The sequence below is a fragment of the Ambystoma mexicanum genome, chromosome 2p, assembly GCF_040938575.1.
Source record: "Ambystoma mexicanum isolate Mex_15411 chromosome 2p, UKY_AmexF1_1, whole genome shotgun sequence".
In the NCBI taxonomy this organism is placed as follows: Eukaryota; Metazoa; Chordata; class Amphibia; order Caudata; family Ambystomatidae; genus Ambystoma; species Ambystoma mexicanum.
The window spans coordinates 325,467,213-325,481,745 of record NC_090923.1 but is presented as its reverse complement, the minus strand read 5'-3'; positions in this window follow the sequence as shown (position 1 = coordinate 325,481,745).

The following is a 14,533-nucleotide window of genomic DNA, read 5'->3' as shown; positions in this document are numbered from 1 at the left end:
GGCCCCCCCACCTATGTCCAACTCATGTCCCCCACCACCCCCACCCCCCAGCACTGTGGGGCACCTGCCAGCAGGCCCCCACCCATGTCCAACTCATGTCCCCCACCACCCCCACCCCCCAGCACTGTGGGGCACCTGCCAGCAGGCCCCCGCCCATGTCCAACTCATGTCCCCCACCACCCCCACCCCCCAGCATTGCGGGGCACCCTCCACCAGGCCCTCGCCCATGTCCCATCCATGCCCCCCTGCACCTGGGTCCCAACAATCCCCAATCATGTCCGTAATGGCCATCCTCCCCTGCCAAAAGGCCCAACCAACTATCACATCCACCCACATATCAAAGGCAATTACATGTTACACACCCAATGTAAATAATGCAAATGAACACATGTATGTCACACACAATGGCTGCAAGTGAATGTTAAAACACCCAACATGTCATGCATGAAAGTAATGAGATGATACGACACATTGAAGGATGAAAATAAAAATGTATTGAAAATCAACTAGAATGGAAATGAAATTAGAAAAACCACAAAGCAAAACAACAAAAAGAAGATGAATGTCCATGAAAAAAATCCTAAAAATCAAAAAATCCATAGAAGAACTATATACAAGACAATCCCGGGTCCATGAGCCCAACCAAATGAAACCTAACTATGTCAACTAACTAAAAACTGAACTATATACAAAAAAGTGGCGCATTGTCCAATCGCAACCAAATAAAAAAAAAATAATTTAAAGGAAACCTACCACTAACTATATAACTATATACAATGGCAGCGGGCAAGTCCTGTGGCTCACTCTGTGATGTTGCCGGCCAGGGCATCATCGAACTCCATGTCGATGTCCTGGAGGCGGGACTCTGTCCTGGCCCCGAGGTCTCGCAGGGATAACCCCATGTTCACCTCAAACTCCCTGCGAGCTTCCTCGAGGCACTCAGCCAGCCTCAACGCCCGACGCATGGAGAACTCCGCCCTGACCATGGTGAGCCGCTCCTCTTCCGCCCGCTGCCGCTCCGCACCTATCCGCTGGACCAACTGCTCCCACACGGAAGACACTACCATCCCAGGGTTCTCCTGCCCTCCGGCCGATGCCTGCCCCTCTGATCTTGATGGCCCCGAGCCATGATGCCTCCCACGTCGAGCCTGCTGCTGCCTCCGACGCCACTGCCAGCACGACGGCATCCAGGATGATGGAAACCACCGACGCCGTCGTGCACGTGCCCTGCCCGATGATGCCGTCACATCCTCCATCTGCTGGGGTCCAGTTGCTGTGTTGTCCACCCCTGCTGGACCTCTGACTCCCGACTGTGGCAGGGATGGGATCCCCACCGAGCTGGCTGCATTGGTCAGGGCAGGTCCACAGGGGGCCCTGGTGGCATTGGGCCGGAAGACGGCAAGGAGAACGACTGGTGTATAGTCTCCACAGAGGAGGAGAGGGCCGCCAGATTGGCCGACACATGCAGGAAACCCCCGAACATGGGCGATCCCAATTGGGCCACGTCGGCACGGTGCTCTTCGTGATGACGTGCCTGCTCCTCCTGGGAAGCACGCACGGCATCACGAATCACAGCCGTGCGCATCGCGACCCCAATCAGGACCTTCTCCACACGGCCAGGGGTCCCCTCGTCCGCAGGTGGAGGGGAGTCAGATGACATGGACATCCCCTCTACCTGCGGACGGGCCTGGGATGGGGCATCCCTGCTGGTGCAAGGTGGTGCACCCACAGGTTCAGGGACAGCGACATGCACAGGCCCCTCCACGGTGACCTGTGCTGTCTCCTGCCCCTGCCCCTGGACTGCACCACTTGCACCAGCAGGGATGCCCCCACCAGGCCCCATGTGCGCCTCAGTGGCGGCCTCCTCCTCCTCTGTGGAAACCACCAACCTGGATGGCTCCTCGCCGTCTACCGCCGTAGCAGGCCCCTGTGGGGGCTCACCCACCCCTTCCGCTGCAGCCGTGGGGGCATCCCCGCCGCCTTGCTCCACAGCGCCGTCTCCGCCCTCTCCTTCACTAGCCGCTGCGTAGAGGGAGACATAGAACACAAGCATCAGGGTACTGTACAATGGTCCCCTAAACAGGAAGCAATAGCAGATGAGTGCCACTGTCAAAGTACACTTCCATCATGTCACACCACAACACATGTGTCAGTCCAGGCAAAACAGACACAGTGACAGTCATGGTGCGTGCCATGGACATTTCAATGCATGTCCAATGGACTCTCGAATCATACAATGTAATGGGACTCACATGCATCATGGGTCATGCCTATCACTTGCACACACTTCACCTCAGTCACATCCATCTGGCCCCGTACACCCCAATCACAGTGCATACAAGGATGACTAGGCTGCATCAGTGAATCTGTACATTGTCACAGACATGTGTCATTTTTTTTATTTATTTATTTATTTGCATTTATAAAGCGCACAGAACTGCCCTGGGGCATCGTGGCGCTGTTACAGCAGACTTAGTCATGAACACAAGCATAGGAATGTGTTTACAGATGTAACCGAGTTACATAGTACATTTCACATTGGTAATAAACATTGAGCTTAAAGGTTATGCTATGCTGTGGATACAATGCAAGCATGAGAGTGAATGTGGCAGACTTTAGCGGAATAGTCATGCATCCATGGCACTCACAAGTCACAGACACGCAGGTCAGGCACACAGACATGGATACCACATATGTATCTGGCATCAGCACCCATCCCTCGCCCCCACCCATGTCCAGGAACAGAGACTGCCATGCTCTCATGTGTGCAATCTGCACAGGGCTCCCCATGTCGCATTCAAACACATGCAACAACCGTGCGGTTCACACATTACAGGTCGCCCATGCATTCCCATGATGTCCCTGCACACATACATGCGTACATGGCCTATGTCACACATGCAGGCAAGTATCAGACAACCAGCACACTGCAACATGCCCTGTCTCACACAGCAATGCTTGGCCACTTACCGCTCAACTCCAGACGGGTCTCCCTCTCAAGGACCTGGGCGTGGAGCGCTGGGTGTGCGCGTTCCAGGACCCTCAACTGGATGGAACTCATGCGGCCCTGGCCCCCCTCCACGAGGCGCCGGGCCTTCATGAGGGTCCTGGACCTCAAGTCCTCCCAGCGCTTCTTGACCTTCTGGATGGTGCGGGTTGCCACCCCCTCCGCGTTGATGGCAACCACACAGTCGGCCCAGATCCTATCCCGTCCTTCCCTGTTGGTGCGGGACGATCCGAAGAGGGCATCATACTGCCCCAGGACTTGCTCCACCAGGACACCAACTTCGGTGGCAGTGAAGCTGGTGCCCCTCTGCCCCTCTGGCCGGGGGTTGCCACTGGGGTCAGATGTGGATGTGCCCGACATGGCAACCCCAGGGGCAGGAGTGGGTGGGCAACTGGGTCCTGGGGCTGGGCTGTGGAGCGATGTTATTCGAGTCGGGAGTCTTCTGTACCAGCAGGGGTGGACACAGCAACTGGACCCCTGCAGATGGCTGATGTGCAGGCACCAAATGGCAGGGCACGGTGGCAGCAGACAGGCAGGCAGGCAGCAGCAGATGGCACGTGGGAGGCTGCTCGGGGCACTGGGGGGCAGTGAATCGGCCTTCTGGGCAGGAGCGTGGTCTTCCGTGTGTTTTCGCGTAGCCAGCTTGATACGAAGTGATTTGGCACGTGAAAAATCTGCACGTCAGCGTGTAATTCGAGGAAAGGCCCTTAGCGCGTAAGCGCGTCTGTGACGTTTTGCGCACGGGCGTTGCCCTGGCAGGGCTTGGAGATCCCGCGTGCCTTTATGTTCTGTACGTGCTTTTCGTGCGGTGCGTGTGTTTTCCATCCATTGGGGTTCACACGCTATTACTTCACAGCGGGTGTTGGCTACGTGTTCTACTACACGCAAGGCAGACGGTGAGTGGTACCCCGCTCCCCCAGGCCCGATCGCGTGAGAAACTTCACGCGAACCCCTGAAATACACGTAGCCCGCTCCCCCAGGCCCGATCGCGTGAGAAACTTCACGCGAACCCCTGAAATACACGTAGCCCGCTCCCCCAGGCCCGATCGCGTGAGAAACTTCACGCGAACCCCCGAAATACACGTGCCCCGCTCGCACAGGCACTATTGCTGTATGTTGCCACTTTTGTAATGCGCAGAGACGCTACCGCCTGCCTTCGTGTGGCGGACGTGTATCGGCTTATGCGTGTCTTTCGCTGTGCGTGGCTTTGCCCTATTCGGTTCCATGAATACGTGTGGTTCGGGTGCGTGTGGGCGTTCCCTCTGCTTCCCTGCAGTACATCCCCAGTTACGCCCTTGTTTTCGCAAGTCGTTCCCCATTCCGCGCGTTACGCCCCGTGTTCCGCCCACTTTCTAGTGTATGCGCAGAGGTTGTGCGCTTTCACTGTGCGCGTCGCGCACGTCTTTCGGGATGTTGCAGTGACGTGTGCGCCATGCACATCCCGAGGAAGACACGCGCAGGGACTTCCATGAATCGCACGCATGCGCGTGCGCCTCTTTTTTTCCGCTTGCGCCTGCTTGCGCCTGCTTGCGCTTGCTTGCGCGTAGATTTTCGGCGCACGTTTGTTCCATGAATCGGCCCCTGAATGACTTGACTGACAATTGAAACTGCAAATTCCAATGGTCTCTGTAAACCAGAACCAGATATTGTCACTTCAAATAAAGTATTGTTTTCTTCCAGCACCAGTTATGTGATGATTGTTGTATGTAACATCAAGTAATTGAATTTTGTAGGTTATAGTTTCCTTTTCTATTGGGCTACTGGGCTCAGATGTTCTGTTTAGTGGGGTGTTGTTATAAAATATGCCACATGCAGAATTAGTCATCAGCCTCCACCATGAAAGACAGGGCTGGATCTGGATGTAGTGGAATGAGTGTGCATGAGTGTATAATATGGGAGAAATTTAGGATGAACTACCTTTTCACATTGATGAACCTAAAACATTTGGAATTGACTTAACTGTCGTTAGCAATGGCCACCCTACAACAAATGTTCTTTTTATGGTACATAGATCAGCCCTGAAAGCACAACGCAAAGCCAAACATGCAATTGTTGCAATATAGAAGGAGCATTTTTCCAGATTGGGAACCATTGCATGCTCTTGAAAAATTGGCTTGGATTATCCTAACAGTTTGCACAGATTTTTTATCTGAGTTAGGAAAACTAAATGCAACAATAAAATACACAATAAAAACAAAGTGGTCTATATATTCTCACAATACACCATTAATATACAGCATAAGCATTAAATATGGCATTAGTTGATATTTAAGCAGGGAGAATGTACTCTTATATCATGCATATGGGATTTATGACATATTATAGATATGGTGATGGAACGGAGTGAGTAACTATTTTCGAATTTTTGATGGAAATGTTGTTGAGTACCTACTGTTGGGATGCAGGTGCAATGCCCCAATCATTGACAGATCTTTAGGATTCACACAGTGTATTAGCAATGAGTGCTGATCATTCAGTGTCAGTATGTTGCCATTTGGATTGACAGTTCTGCACACGTGTTATTTGTGGTTAGCTCTGACACATTTTAACGAGCATCACAGAATGAAGGAGGAACAATTTAATAACACAGCTTATTATATTTAGAAGTTAAATCAAGGGTGTTGTTTAATAGTTTTGTGGCTAGTAGTAGTGTCTAATATCGTGTTTAGTTGTCTTAAGGACCTGTTGTTTTAATGTATATTCAACACAGCTTTTGGTTGCATGTAAGAATTGAGTGAAAGTGTTCAAAAGCCAGATAGGGTAAATGTTGTGTTTGAGTGACATGAGGGCTGTGTGCCATGGTAGCAAGAGTTATGCCATTTTGAATTAGGCCTCGCTAGAAATTGTTGCTTTTAGTAGTGAATTGGGCCACCCGTTGAAGCCTTTGTTTTGTTCATTTAATTAGAGTGTATGTATTCATCCCCCAGCGAATGATCACAGAGCCAAGGTTGAGGAAAGAAGGAAGACATGCAGTGCAGACAGTTAGTTGTATCAGGTTGAGCAGTGCACAGGAGCTGGGAACGGAATGTTAGTTTTAGAGATTAGATTAGTGTTGCAGCTGTGAAGGATGCATTTTATGAACAGGGCCTGGTATCGGGCACTGCCAGGATGTGCAGCTAGGTCTGGTGTAATACTGTCCCCATTGAAAAGTGGCTGGAACATTTGAACTACAGGTGTTTGCAAATAAATACGAGAAATTCATCCACAGAAACAGTGTCTCAACAGTGTTTTTATAAAGCACCTGGTTCCAAAGAAAGATAGAATAGGAGGCCTGTTAGGGGTGCAACATGTTCTCAGACATGAGTAGCAAGATGTGATGCCAAAAGAATACAGCTTCAGGGTCAAAGAAGCGATTTGGGAGTGCCAAATTGTCTGGCCTCATGGGGAGGCCATTAAATTACCTGCCAGGTTTGATCTCATTCTTTGCAATAGCTCCCTGATTTTGTCCACTCGGGGGAATGCACATCACAAGTTGTCTTGACCAATAAGCAGAATATATTATTGAAACAATTTACCTGAGTATTATGGAACAATACCATCACAGTGGTCTCTGCTGACTGCACAATTAGGTTTCCACTTTTTGTGCCTGTGTCTCCCAGGGCCAGTTAAATGCAAATTATCACTATGTAAGTACTGCTTCTAGAAGCACTGCTAGTCCTTCTATCCATCGTGGGTGCTCGTGTCTTGGTCTATCTGCTGGATATCACTCAGTTATCCCATTAAAACATATTGTAAAGTCACCCTACACCCTCACTGCCTCTAACGTGTGTTACTTTTCACTAAGTCATTGTCAAAATAACATCCTGCTGCTTCAATACATAATGAGCAGAAACGGTTATACGTATTTCAAGCAGCAGAAGAAACATTATTAAAACTACATGGAATTGAAACGTTATGTTTTTTCCTTTGTTGTGAATAACACAGACAAATGAGTCTGACATACACTAATGTACCCAGGTTAGCACGTTCAAATGATCCTTTTCGTTCACTTAAAAGTAGAACATGTTAATGGGAGGTTATTCACTGTGAATTTTACAAGCAAACCCCTCAGCACGAGTTGACATAACCCCCATGCCAACAGATCTTTTAATTGGGAGACAGTAGCACACTGAAGATGTATCCATTTGCCCAGCCACGCTGACCCTCTACCTTATATTAGGATTATTATGTTTAAACATTCTATCCCATGGTGCAATTATGCCCTGAGATATTTATAAAGGCAGTAAGGCGTTCATTTATAACGTTCTTGTATATCTCTAGACATGAAACTGCATTTGTATCTACAATAATATCGGGTTCCTATTAGTGGGATCACTGATATAGCCTTGCAGACAAAGAGAGCAGTTGCTATAGCGAGATAACGACCCGCCACCAAGTTATGACCTGAAGTGAAGGGACATCAGAAGTGTCTTGGTGAAACAAATCGTGCCCGGAAAGCGCATTGTTGTTTCCCTATCTGCCAGTAGGCATTAATTTCACTCTAAACATTCTAATTGGCTGAGAGGAGGTCAATGACGATCTCAATTTACTGATATAACTTTTAACACACTTCCGATTGTGAATTGGTGCTGAATGTTTCCTTTAATTGCATTAAGGATGAGTCCTTATACCGCCTTACACCCACAACATGTGTCCGTATGGATACTGATCTACCTTTATGAATTGAAAGTAGTATTCCTTTAGGGCATCTTCCCAGATTCATAGTATGCCTTAACTGTCAACCATTAATATGTGCAATTTGGGGACTTGAGAGTATACAAATGGATGACAGGAGAGACTAGTATTGCATTGGACCTGATGGGTCCTCTTTGCTTGTTATACACACAAACAGATATATTTAGATGTACACACACACACAAACAAACACAGCATCAATTCAGGCTGGCTCCTTCAGCACTCTCCGGCCTCCCCATCTCCCTCCTCCTCCATTCACCCGAGCTCTTCAAATAAGATTCTCCCATTTTCCCAGGTTCTTCAGCCCCATCTATCCACTCACTTATTACACAAGATCAGCTTCACTCACCCACCTTTTATCGCACTTTCACTTGACCACTGGAATGTACAAGCCCTCTGTGACAAGTCCTCCTACATCACTGATGACTTTTACTCTTATAAACTCAACTTTCAATTCTTAACATCACAGAAACCTGCATCTTCACTTACACTAGCTGCTCTCTACACTGACTCTGTTACATTCTCCCACCCTCCCTAACCTGCTGGAAAAAAGGGTGGCAGTGTGGGGTTCCTTGTCAATAAGGCCCCCAACACTTTCCCTGTACTCCATCTGATGTCATTTTTTACTCATCTGAATATGGCACTATTCAACTCCTTTCTCCCACACCCCTCGGTGTTCTGGCTCTATATCAAACCCCTGGTGCTTTCAACTCCTTCTCCCATGCTCTTACCTTGATCCATGTGTCACTTTCTACGGACATCCCCTGGGTCATGATGGGTGGACTTTAACCTTCTTAAGCCCTCTGCTGCCATCTGATTTGAACTTAACTCCTCCTATCTGACCACACCTTCTAATCCCTCCATGAGCAGCCTACCCACTGTGTTAGGAACTCTCTTGACCTTGTCTACTGACATCCCCATTGTCATGCTGGGTGGAGTTCAACCTTGTTCTAGGCGAAAAGATCATGGAGCAGTCTTTCTGATTGGAAATGTCACACCCTTGTTGCACACAAGTGTGTGCAGGAGCTGACAGGCATGTCTGGACCCAGAAGCATGGGCGAGGAGAACGGGTAAGTGTGTGGGTGCAGTGTGTTGGTGTGTGTGTGCATGTGTTGGTGTGTGTTGTGTATGTATGTTTATGTTTTGGTTTGGGAATTGGGGGTGTTGGGGGGGAGGGGGAAGAGGCTGGGTCTGAGAGAAGGGGAAACCCACGGGAGAGGGTGCTGGTGGGGAGTTGTGGGGGGTGTGGAGGAACAATGGGGATCGGGAGCGAAACCCCAAAAAATATATATATATATGTTTTTTTAAAAAGCTGTTTAAAATTCTCAAGAGAAATAAAAACCTTTACAATGCTGGTTTTTCTATAAATATAAAATCGGGCATTCTAAATCAGTAATTTTCTCTTGAGACCTTTAAAATTAGATATTTTCACATAGAACCCTTTCTTCCTAACTGCCTTGAACCTAACTTTTCCTATTTGACCACAACATCTACCCCCTCACAAGCAGCCTACCAACACTGGTGGGAACTCTCTTGACCTTGTCTTTCTCTCTATGTCAGTTTTCTCAATTGACCTCTCCATTGGCCCGTCCCCCATTCTGATCACTCCATTGTTAACTTTAACATCTTGGTCCCTCCAGTTTCTATTCACCCTCGTCCATCCTTAGTGACTAAGAGCAAATTCATTCAGGACATTTTTGTCCCTTACCTTGATGATGTGACCTCTCTTCTGTCTATCTTCCCCTATTTTTCTGACTTTCACTATTCACTTATGAATCAATTTGACCAACACAATACTAATCAACCATTTAACCTTAGTCTTAGATCACCTCTGAAATTCACCACTTCCCTGTTATTCAAATTGCCTTACGTTTGTGGTCTTTAAGTGGATCACTAAGCACCTTGAACATAATGACCTTGTAGATGCACTTCAATCTGACTTCTGTAGTTAACCCTCCACCAAGACCACACTAATTCATGTTTTCAACACTCTCTATGATGTGTACCACTCCAAATGATCTTCTATACTCATACTTTTGAACCTGTCATCCACTTTACCCACTGCCGACCACTCCAATCTCCTCTTCATTCTCCAGGACCCTGGGCTTTTGAAATCTGCCCTTGTCTGGGTTGCCTCCTACGTGGAAGTATGATCCTTTCAAATCTTCTGGACCATGCAAACCTCTGACCACACCCTCTCCCTGACAGCTTCCCCCAAGATCAGGCTTTGGACCTCTGCTCTTCACACCATATGCCTCTGCACTAGGATGATTTGTGTCATTTTTTGGCTTTCACTGAAAATATGTATTTTTGGATGAACTCTCAGAGGTAAAGTCACTTCAGGATCGAAAGATCCCTTGATTAAAATGAATAACCCTGGCTAAAGTCTACAGGTAACACATTTCAAGGAACAAAATATAGCAACAAACGTGCCTCAGTGTAAAATTGTGTGTCTCTGGCTCAGTTTTATATCCACTCACAATCCTCAATTTATGGTCAGCCAATTCACACCTCTTAAGTTTTAGTTTGTACAATACCCCTCTTCCCGATTGTAGAAGTGTGCAATGAGAGTGGCAGTGATTGTGTTCCAACAACGTTGTTTTAGTAGTCAACATGTGTCCATTCTAAAATGCGTGAAATGGTCCACATGAAAGTTTCAAATTGCGTCAAAATAAACAAAACCATAAACTTAATTCATCAGTCAGATTGCTATGCACAAAATAAAATGCTCATTGTAGAGTAACATCAATAAACTGCAGATTTAGATCACAGCTTTTTTGTGATTTATTGCAACTGGACATGTTCTATTAACAACTGTGGGCTCATTTGCCTGTTATACATTTTCTTAGGAGTAGCGAAATATGCAAGTAAATGCACTGACTGGAAAGAAGACAAGTGTAGAAAGCAATAATTAACCTGTACAACACGGTGGTTGGTCAATGGCACATTACATTTTGGTGTTATGGTCTTTGGCTTTAATTGCCCGAGCCACTAGGTGGAAAGGCAATTTTAAGTGTTAAGCCACTGGCTTGTCAAATACTAATTCCATTAGCAGAGTCAATATTGGTAATGAATGACTGACATCTGAATTAATTATTCTCAACACTCCTTAATCTAAACCCTAACAAGAATTATGTTGCCATACAATCGTCGAAGAACGAGTTCCTTAAATGCTTTTAACTCGAAGTAGCTCCTGTCGCCAAAGTTCTTTCACGGCAACATCATACATTATCCAATTATTTATTAGCCCACACAAATCCCGTTAACCACATTTCATCTTACAGCTTGTCTTTCACTGAATCCATGTCTATTGTAGCAACTTAAATATCAATGGTTATTATCCAATAGAGCCACGCTTTTGCTTAGATGTTTTTATAGGTGCCCAAAACACAAATTATTTTTTGAAAGTTACCCAAAGAAATCCTTCGTCATAGTATTTTTTTCAGGACGATTATTTTAACAAAACCGAGAATGTGTGAACCTCTGATTAACATATTTACCCAAAATGCTAAAAAATGTCAACAAGGACTGCTGGTCATTACCCCCTCGTCAACGTCATCTTCGCATTGTGGAACACCTCCTGCCAAACAGAATTTCCAATAACATCACTGATTACCTCCTTCAAAATGTTCCCCCAGGAAGCTACATACACCCGATACTTGGGCCTTCTCTTTTGTTCTGTGCTGTTTCTAGAGCGTATTTACCTCCTCACTGATGTTGTGGCGTGATGACGCGGATTTAGGGTGGGGGGGATGAAGTCAGACACAGTGATTATGTGGGTGAACATTCCCTTTATTTCTTTCAGCATCCCCAAAGTGCAGTTGAAATTCAGTAGATATAGCTCTAGGTCAACGTGTCCTGCCTGAATGACCACAGACAATTGTAGTGTTCCCCTGATCCTCTGCATGTAGGAAGTGGATGGAACAATGACCCAATAACAGGGAGGATTTACATCACGTCATATGTGAATTCCTTTTTGTCTGTGTCTGTCACTGTATAATTCCGAGAAGTATGTAACTCCAGCCACTGCAGATGATGTCATCAAGGTTAAATATCATGTGATGTAATGTTATGTGATGTCGTTGGGGGTTAAAGAGCTGATTACCTCCCTTCCTGCGATGTCACCGAGTGTGTGAAGTCACTTCCACTACCCCAGGCATTTTGGTGAATTGACGTCCTTCTATGTATCTAGCATTCAAATAGACATTCACTGAAGGAAGCAAGGGAGCAGCAACTGCCCTGTAGGAGTGGACATCGGTAGAGGGCAGGAACAGGCATAGAATCCGAAATAAGGGCCAGACAGTGCTTTTGTGATGAAATGCTAATGTGACCCACCATTACAATTGTCACCCTACATCCCTTCTGCACGAGACCACAAGCATCCCCAGGCATGCATCAGCCTTGTTGGGCATCATCAGTGAGGAGTAACTTGGGTCTCTAGGCCCTGCATGCACAGGACCCACGCCTAGGCATGCACGTCCCAATCTGGGTGACAACAGCAAAACAAAAGAGGTGATGGTTGGAAGGTTTAGAATAAATCTTAACTTCAGGCATTACTCTGGGCAACCCTCCAGACCATCGTTCTTCACCTGCCAAGCCATTACAAAAGGGGAAAGACCATATGCAAATCAGGCTTAGAGCAACACCCAAAGGGGTAGTCCTGCCCGAACTGCTAGGTCACATCCCTTCTACATGAGACCACAAGCAACCCCAGACATGTTTCAGCCTTGTTGGGCATCATCAGTGAGGAGTAGCTTGGGTCTCTAGGCCCTGCAGGCACAGAACCCACATCTGGGCATACCCGTGCCACTCGGGGTGACAAAGGCAAACAAAAGAAGTGATGGCTGGAAGATTTAGAAAAAATCTTAATCTCAGGCATTGCTCTGGGCATCTCTCCAGACCAACAGTCTTTTCCTGCCAAGTCATTACAAAAGGGAAATGACCATATGCAAATCAGGCTTAGAGCAACACCCAAAGGGGTAGTCCTGCCCGAACTGCTAGGTCACATCCCTTCTGCACAAAACCACACACATCCCCAAACATGTTTCAGCCTTGTTGTGGGTCATCAGTGATGAGTATCTTAGGTCTCTAGGCCAAGCAGGCACGGGGCCCTCATCTGGGCATACCCGTCCCACTCGGGGTGACAATAGCAAAACAAAAGAGGTGTTGGCTGGAAGATTTAGAATAAATCTTCACCTCAGGCATTGCTTTGGGCAACCCTCCAGAACAACGCTCTTCGCCTGCCGAGCCATTACAAAAGGGGAAAGACCATATGCAAATCAGGCTTGGCCCCACCCCAAAAAGGGTTAGTCCTGCCAGAACTGCTAGGTCACATTCTTTCTGAATGAGACCACAAGCATCCCCAGACATGTTCATGTTTTAGCCTTGTTGGACGTCATCAGTGAGGAGTAGCTTGGGTCTCTAGGCCCTGCAGGCACAAGACCCACGTCTGGGCATACCCGTCACACTTGGGGTGACAAAAGCAAAACAAAATGGGAGAGGGCTGAAAGGTTTAGAATACATCTTAACCTCAGGTATTGCTCCGGGCAACCCTGCAGACCATCGTTCCTCGCCTGCCAAGCCATTAGAAAAGGGGAAAGACCATATGCAAATCAGGCTTGGCCCCACCCCGAAAGGGGAAGTCCTGCCCTAACTGCTTGGTCACAACCCTTTTGTACGAGACCAAAAGCATCCCCAGACATGTTCATGTTTCAGCCTTTTTGGGCATCAACAATGAGGAGTAGCTTGGGTCTCTAGGCCCTGCAGGCACAGGACCCACGTCTAGGCATACTCTTCCCACTCTGGGTGACAATAGCAAACAAAAGAGGTGATGGCTGGAAGGTTTAGAATAAATCTTAACCTCAGGCATTGCTCTGGGCAACCCTCCAGACCATCGTTCTTTGCCTGCCACGCCATTAAAAAAGGGGAAAGACCATATGCAAATCAGGCCTGGCCCCACCCCCATATGGGTAGTCCTGCCTGAACTGCTAGGTCACATCCCTTCTGCATGAGACCACAAGCATCCCCAGACATGTTCCAGCCTTGTTGGTCGTCATCAGTGAGGAGTAGCTTGGGTCTCTAGGCACTGCAGGCACACGACCCACGTCTAGGCATACCCGCCCCACTCGGGGTGACAATAGCAAAACAAAATAGTGATGGCTGGAAGGTTTAGAATTAATCTTAACCTTAGGCTTTGCTCTGGAATAACCCTCCAGACCATCGTTCTTCGCTTGCCAAGCCATTACAAAAGGGGAAAGATCATATACAAATCAGGCTTGGCTCCAACCCAAAAGTGGTGGTCCTGCCCATACTGCTAGGTCATATCCCTTCTGCACAAGACCACAAGCATCCCCAGACATGTTTCAGCCTTGTTGGGTGTCATCATTGAGGAGTGGCTTGGGTCTCTAGGCCCTGCAGGCACGGGACAAACGTCTGGGCATACCCGTCCCACTCGAGGTGACAATAGCAAAACAAAAGAGGAGATGGCTGGAAGCTTTAGAATACATCATAACCTCAGGCATTGCTACGGGCAACCCGGCAGACCATCGTTCCTCGCCTGCCAAGCCATTACAAAAGGGGAAAGACCGCATGCAAATCAGGCTTGGCCCCACCCCCAAAAGAGAAAGTCCTGCCCAAACTGCTAGGTCACATCCCCTCTGCACGAGACCACAAGCATCCCCAGACATGTTTCAGCCATGTTGGGAGTCATCAGTGAGGAGTAGCTTGGGTCTCTAGGCCCTGCAGGCACGGGACAAACGTCTGGGCATACCCGTCCCACTCGAGGTAACAATAGCAAAACAAAAGAGGAGATGGCTGGAAGCTTTAGAATATATCTTAACCTCAGGCATTGCT